This window comes from Chrysochloris asiatica, unplaced genomic scaffold, assembly GCF_000296735.1.
Source record: "Chrysochloris asiatica unplaced genomic scaffold, ChrAsi1.0 scaffold00116, whole genome shotgun sequence".
Lineage (NCBI taxonomy): Eukaryota > Metazoa > Chordata > Mammalia > Afrosoricida > Chrysochloridae > Chrysochloris > Chrysochloris asiatica.
The window spans coordinates 10,383,929-10,390,557 of record NW_006408634.1 but is presented as its reverse complement, the minus strand read 5'-3'; the positions used below and the strand labels follow the sequence as shown (position 1 = coordinate 10,390,557).

The 6,629-nt window shown below is 46.9% G+C and overlaps 1 pseudogene; it reads left to right on the top strand.

The window, feature by feature from the left end:
* Window positions 1-240: 240 nt before the first annotated feature.
* LOC102828949 lies at window positions 241-1,302 on the top strand (annotated as a pseudogene).
* The last annotated feature ends 5,327 nt before the right edge of the window (window positions 1,303-6,629 follow it).

The window sequence follows — 6,629 nt, the reverse complement described above, 5'->3', positions numbered from 1 at the left end:
GGGAGGAAAATGTGGAACAAAACTCAAAATCATTAAAAAAAGATCATGCTTACAGGTCAGATAGAGACTGGTGGAACCCTGAAGCTATGGCATTTAACTACCCTTCGGTTCTGGAAGTGAACTCAACCTCATGGCTCAATTTTCAGTCAAACAAAAGACAGATATATAAGGAGAACAGCAGCACTAGGGCGGTGGTAAACACATCTTAAGAGTAACCCACAGACCAAGCAAGATCCAGCATCCAGGAACAGAGCACTTTGCTCCACCCTCAGAATGAATAGAAACCAGAAATCAGACACTTACGCCCAAGAAAAGCAGGATTTCATCCAGCACTTCTCCCAGATTCTCGAGGTGCTGACTGAGGATGAGATGGGGCACCTGGAGACAGGAGACGGTATTGCCAGGCTCAGGAAGGTCCTAGAGTACAATGTCCTTGGGGGCAAGTACAACCAAGGTTTGATGGTACTGGCTGTGTTCTAAGAGCTGGTGGAGCCAAGGAAGCAGAATGCTGATAGTCATTAGCGGGCCCTGACTGTGGGCTGGTGTGTGGAGCTGCTCCAAGCTTTTTTCCTGGTATTAGACAACAGTATGGATGTATCCCTTACCTGTTGGGGGCAGCTCTGCTGGTATCAGAAGCCAGGCATTGGTGTGGATGCTATCAATGACCCCATGCTGCTGAAGCTGTACTGCCGGGAGCAGCCCTACAATCTGAATCTAATCCAGCTCTTCTTGCAGAATTCCTATCAGACTGAGATTGGACAGACCCTGGACCTTATCACTGCCCCCCAGGGCAACGTGGATCTTGGTAGAGTCACTGAAAAGAGGTATTAATCTATTGTCAAGTACAAGACAGCTTTCTACTCCTTTTACCTTCCCGTGGCTGCTGCAATGTATATGGCGGACATTGATGGGAGAAGGAGCATGCCAATGCCAAGAAGATCCTGTTGGAAATGGGTGAGTTCTTTCAGATTCAGGGTGATGACCTTGACCTCTTTGGTGACCCCAGTGTGACAGGCAAGGTTGGCACTGACATCCAGGACAATAAATGCAGCTGGCTGGTGGTTCATGTCTGCAATGGGCCTCTCCAAAACAGCACCAGATCTTGCAGGAGAATTACGGGCAGAAGGAAACAGAGAAGGTGGCCCGAGTGAAGGCAATGTACGAGGAGATGGAGCTGCCTGCTGTACGAGGAAGGCAGTTTCAGCACCCTTAAAAGTCTCATCGAGCAGTACACTGCTCCCCTGCCGCCGGCCATCTACCTGGGGCTAGCTAGCACACAAGATCTACAAGCGGGAAAAGTGACCTAGAGACTGGGAGGTGCTAGGAGGGGAGGTGCTAGGAGGGGAGGTTCTCAATAAATTATTGTGTAACCTTAAAAAAAAAAAAAAAAAAAAAGGTAACCTACCATTTGAGATCAATGGGCAGCATTCACCCATGCTTATAGTTCAGAAGGATTAGGAAAGAAGGAGGAATGGAAACAGGAAACAGAGGAAGTGAGCTAAGTGATGTTTCATTGTGGGGATTGCAATCCATGAGATGAAGCAAAAGGGGTATGAATTATTGAATGGAAGACAAATCTGCTCTGTAGAACCTCACCCCTTTTACAATAAACAATTAAAAACAAACCAAAGCAAAACACCAGGACTAGGATGCCAACACACATTTTCTTTTTTTGCGGGGAGGAGACAGTTCATTCTCTAACACCAGCCATGTGAATGTTGATGCTGGGGACAATATTGGGATTTTGTCTATGGTATTGCCCTCCTGGAGCTGTCTAGTGACTTAAATCCCTAACTACGATGACCCAGAGTTGGCAGGGCTGGGACAGAAGGCCAAGGGGTCAAGGAGGCCTGGAGAAGGAGGCATCTGAGCTTAGATATTCAATATGAGGGAGAGCTGTGATTGTTCATCTGGTGAGGCTGGAGCCCAAAGTGGCAGAGAGCAGGCTAAGGAGAGGAGGGGCAGGCCAGCGTACACGGGGGACCTCAGTGAGGATAGTCTTGATTCTAAGTGTTGTGGGCACCATGACTCAGTCCTAAGCAGAGGAGGAAAAGGGTCAGATTTGTTCTGTGTCGAATAAATAATGAGGCCATTCCCAGAGTCCCACTAAGGCTGGGAACCTAGGGGGCATCCTGGAAAGACTTGCCAGGAAAGTAAAGACCTTGTCTCGAGGGCAGGCAGTTTCTTTGGTTCTCTATTGTATCCCCAGCTCCTACTTGAGACATATATAGTAGACTGAGGAAATGTTCCTGGAGAAGGACATCATGTTTGGTAAAGTGAAGTGTCAGTGAAAAAGAGGAAGACCTTCAAGGAACTGAATTAACACAGTGGCAGCAGTAATGGGCTCAAACGTTACAATTGTGAGGATGGCATGTTATTGTTTGGTGCTGTTGAGTTGGTACCCTATGCACAAACAGAACAAAATACTGCCAGGTCCTGTGCCAACCTCACAATCGTTGCTACACTTCATTCAGCCCATTGCTGCTGCCACTGTGCCAATCCATCTTGCTGGAGGTAATCCTCTTTTTCGCTGACCCACTTTCCCAAGCACGATGTCCTTCTCAGGTACTGGTCCCTCCTCATAATATGAGAGACAAAGTCTGGCCATCCTGGTATCTAAGGAGCACTCTGGCTGTACTTCTTCCAAAACAGATTTGTTTGTTCTTTTTGAAATTCATGGTACTTTTAATATCCTTCTCAAGAAACAAACTCAAATACATCAATTCTACAGTCTCCCTTATTCATTGTCCAACTTTCACATGTATATGAGGCCATTGAAAATACTATGCCTTGAGAAAGGCATACCTTAGTCCTCACTTTGCTCTTGAACACTTTAAAGAGGTCTGTGCAGCAGATTTACCTAATATAATACATCATTTGATTTCTTGTCTCCTGCTTCCATGAATGTTTATGGTTGATCCAAGCAAAATGAAGTCTTTGACAACTTCAGTCTTTTCTCCATTTATGATTTTTATTGGTCCACTAGTGAGGATTTTTGTTTTCTTTACAATGAGCTGCAATCCATACTGAAGACTGTGGTCTTTGATTTTCATTAGTAAGCATTTTAAGTTCTCTTCACTTTCAGCAAGCAAGGTTGTATCATCTGCATATTGCAGGGTATTAACAAGTCTTCTTTCAATATGGATACCATGTTCTTCATATAATCCAGTTTCTTGGATGATTTGCTCAGCATAGACTGAATAAGCATGGTGGAAGAATACAACCCTGGCACATACCTTTCTTAATTTTAAAACATTCAGTGGTCCCTTGTTCTGTTTGAACAAGTGACTCTTAGTCTACATACAAGTTCCTCATGAGCACAATTAAGTGTTCCGGAATAATCATTCTCTGCAATGTTGTCCATATCTTGGCATGATCAATTGAAAGCCTCTGTGTACTGATGTACTTTAGTACTAAAAAACCATGCATGTGTGACATCCCAGAATAAGTTTTGTGTACTCCTATCAGAGGCCTTTGTGGTGGAATCTGTCTTGAAGAAATGCTGCACATACCACCCATTTAACATGGCCCTTCCCCCAAATCCCCACCTACTCAATGAATGACCATGATGCCTTTTCCCACCCAAACCTTTTTAACCCCTCAGCATAGCCTTTGTTCAGGGAGATGGGGGTTAAGTCTTATATTAAGCCCTCCCATCTCTACTTGCAAGCCTCTTTCCTATAATAAATCTTTGCTCCAGTGGCAACGGCCTCTGCTTACTATTCTCAATCCGTTGGAGGCAAGAACCTTCTCTTGTAGGGCAGAAGTGCGATTAGCATGCCCAGTAACCCCACGGGCTAAGGGAAAAACCCACCCTCCCCTCTGAGTCTCTTCACCCCCACACCTAGTCTACTATCACTGTTGTTAGTGCCATCAAGTTGGTTCCAACCCAGAGTCACCCTGTATAGGGTTTCCAGAGAGGCTGGTGAGCTGCCACCACTGACCTGGCGGTTCAGTGCATTAACCCCCAGTGCCACACCAGGACTCCATTCGACTACCTTCCCCTAGTTGTAATCTGCAGTGTTTTCCAAAGTGTGAACCACGGTTCCGCTTTAAGGCTGTAAATCAAATGCCATGATCGGAATCAATATTTTTTAAATTAAAAAAAAAAAAAAAGATTGTTAAATAGGTGTGAACTGTACATTATCTTGCAAAGTGTTGTTCACTGACTGCATACACCACATAATGATGTGATGTAAATTCAGAAATGGAGAAGAATCCAGGTGCAGGCTCCCCTCACTTTCAGAATAGTTGCTGGTTTCAGCTGTCCCATCACGTCTCCCAAAGAGGTTCAGTTCTCACAACCTCCGTCCCATACGTTTCCTGAGGAAGCTGGAGAACCGGGCACTGAGCCTGTCGTCTCTGCCAAACAGAGGGCCAGGCAGGGCCTGGACACCAGCCACCGTGAGGGAGAAGTGCAATCCCTGGGGCAGGTGGGCAGATGTGTGGGGCCTGAAATGTGGAGGAGGTCAGGGGGAGGCTTGGAGGCTGTCTGTCCCCAGGGAGGCCAGGGGTGACTGGTCTAGGAAATTGTGAACACTGAGAACAACTGATTTGATAGCAATGAAACTTTGAAGTCAGACAGCCCCAGGTTCAAATCCTGAACCTGCCATTTCTGAATGAGGCAAAAAAGCCATTTACAGGTAATGTGTTCATATAATGAAGATTCAACTTCTAATGTCTGACTCTGACAGATTCCATGGCCCACTTTAATTTGGGCGAGTCCATGGAAAACGCCATGCGCTCCCTAATTTGGCAACATAGAAAGTTCGATCCACTCAAACCCAAGCTCTAGGACAGGAACTCTCACCAAGGCCCTGCTTTCAGTCAAAAACAGCAAACCTCACCTCACATGGCACCACCCTAATGGAGCTCTGTGGACCAGACCTGAGCCATTCTCCTTGGGGAGTACTGTTACTGTACCCTGTGTCTGTTCTTATAGCTGTGGAGTCGATTCCGACTCATAGCAACCCTGTGTAGGGTTTCTGAGGAGCCGCTGGTGGGTTTGAACCACCGACCTTTTGGTTCACACCAATCCTGTAGTTGTTGTTATGTGCCGTGGAGTTGGTTCTGACTCATAGCGACCCTGTACAGGGTTTCTGAGGCTGTAAATCTTTACGGGAGCAGAAAGCCTCATCTTTCTCCTGCGGAACGGCTCGTAGTTTCGAACTGCTGACCCTGAGGTTAGCAGCCCAATTCGTAACCACTCTGCTACCAGAGCTCATCCTACACTGCCACTGTATATTAAATAACATTTATTATTGACCGTGAAACCTAGGAGAGCTGGAATTCCATGGGATTACCTTCGTTTTCCCGGTCTTGCGAGTTTTCCACCTTTCGGATCACTGGTTTTATGGGGAAATGTATTTGCGTTTGCCTTCTCTGACAGGTTTCTGCTTGATGCTTGTATCAGCTTTCACAGATTGCACGGCATAATAGGTATCACCGTTTCTGCAGAGCGCCCTAGTGGTGCAAACTGTTAAGCACTCAGCTGCTAACCAAAATGTCATCGGTTGGAACTCATCCAGCGCTTCAGCTGGAGAAAGACCTGGTGGTCTGCTCTCATAAAGGCTTCCTCACCCCCTTGCTGTAGAGTTAATTCCGACTCATGTTGTTGTTGTTAAGTGCCATCGAGTCGATTCCAACCCATAGCATCCCTGTATAGGGTTTCCGAGGAGTGATTGGTGAGCTTGAACTGCCGACTTTGCAGTTCAAATGGCTCATTGTTGTTGTTGAGTGCTGTCGAGTCAATTATGACCCATAGCGACTCTGTATAGGGTTTCCAAGAAGCAGCTGGTGAGCTTGAACTGCCAACCTTGCAGTTCAAACGGCTTTGCAGTCTGGCGCATTAGTCCACAGCGCCACACCTGACCCCATCAAACAGATTAGAAGTTCCCCCTCAAGTTTCCAAGGCCGTGCTATTGCAGACTGTCTCGTGTTTCTCCCACAGAAACACAGCTAAGGTCCAGTGGCCAAGTTTTTAGTTAACAGCCAGGCACTTAGCCACTGCGCCACCAGGGATTGTCCCGTAAAGATTGTTGTAAAGTGCCGTCAAGTTGGCCCTCATTCATAGTGACACTATTTAGGGTTTCCGAGACTTTAAATCTTCGAGGGGGCGGAAAGCCTCAACTTTCTCCGAAGCAGTTGGCGGGCTCAAACTTCGGACATTGTGTTTCTCAGTCCAATGCTTATTATATGGAGCCACCGCACCCACCCTAGAAACCCCTCTAGAGCAGTACTGCTCTGTGCAAGGGGTTGCGGTGAGTTGGAATTCACTTGACTGCACCGAACACTTGCTCCTGATGTCCAGAAGGGGGCATCAGAAGCCCGTTTAGAAGAATAAACAACTATCTCAGAGTCTGCATCCCAGCATTCCCTATTCTGGGTTGTCACTGTCTGTGGGGGACAAGATTGCTATCTCCCTTGAACCTAAAGCTCTGTGAGGACAGGGACCCAGACTGCCTGGGTCAATGCCTTGGCCCCTGCTTTGCGGAATTCTGGTTTCCCACAGCCAGTGGAGACTCTGGTTTCTCACCGCCAGTGAAGACTCGGAGTCTCGCTGGAAGGAGAATCCTGCGAATCCCCTTCAGATGTTGTTGTTGTTGTTGTCAGGTGCCATCGAGTCGGAA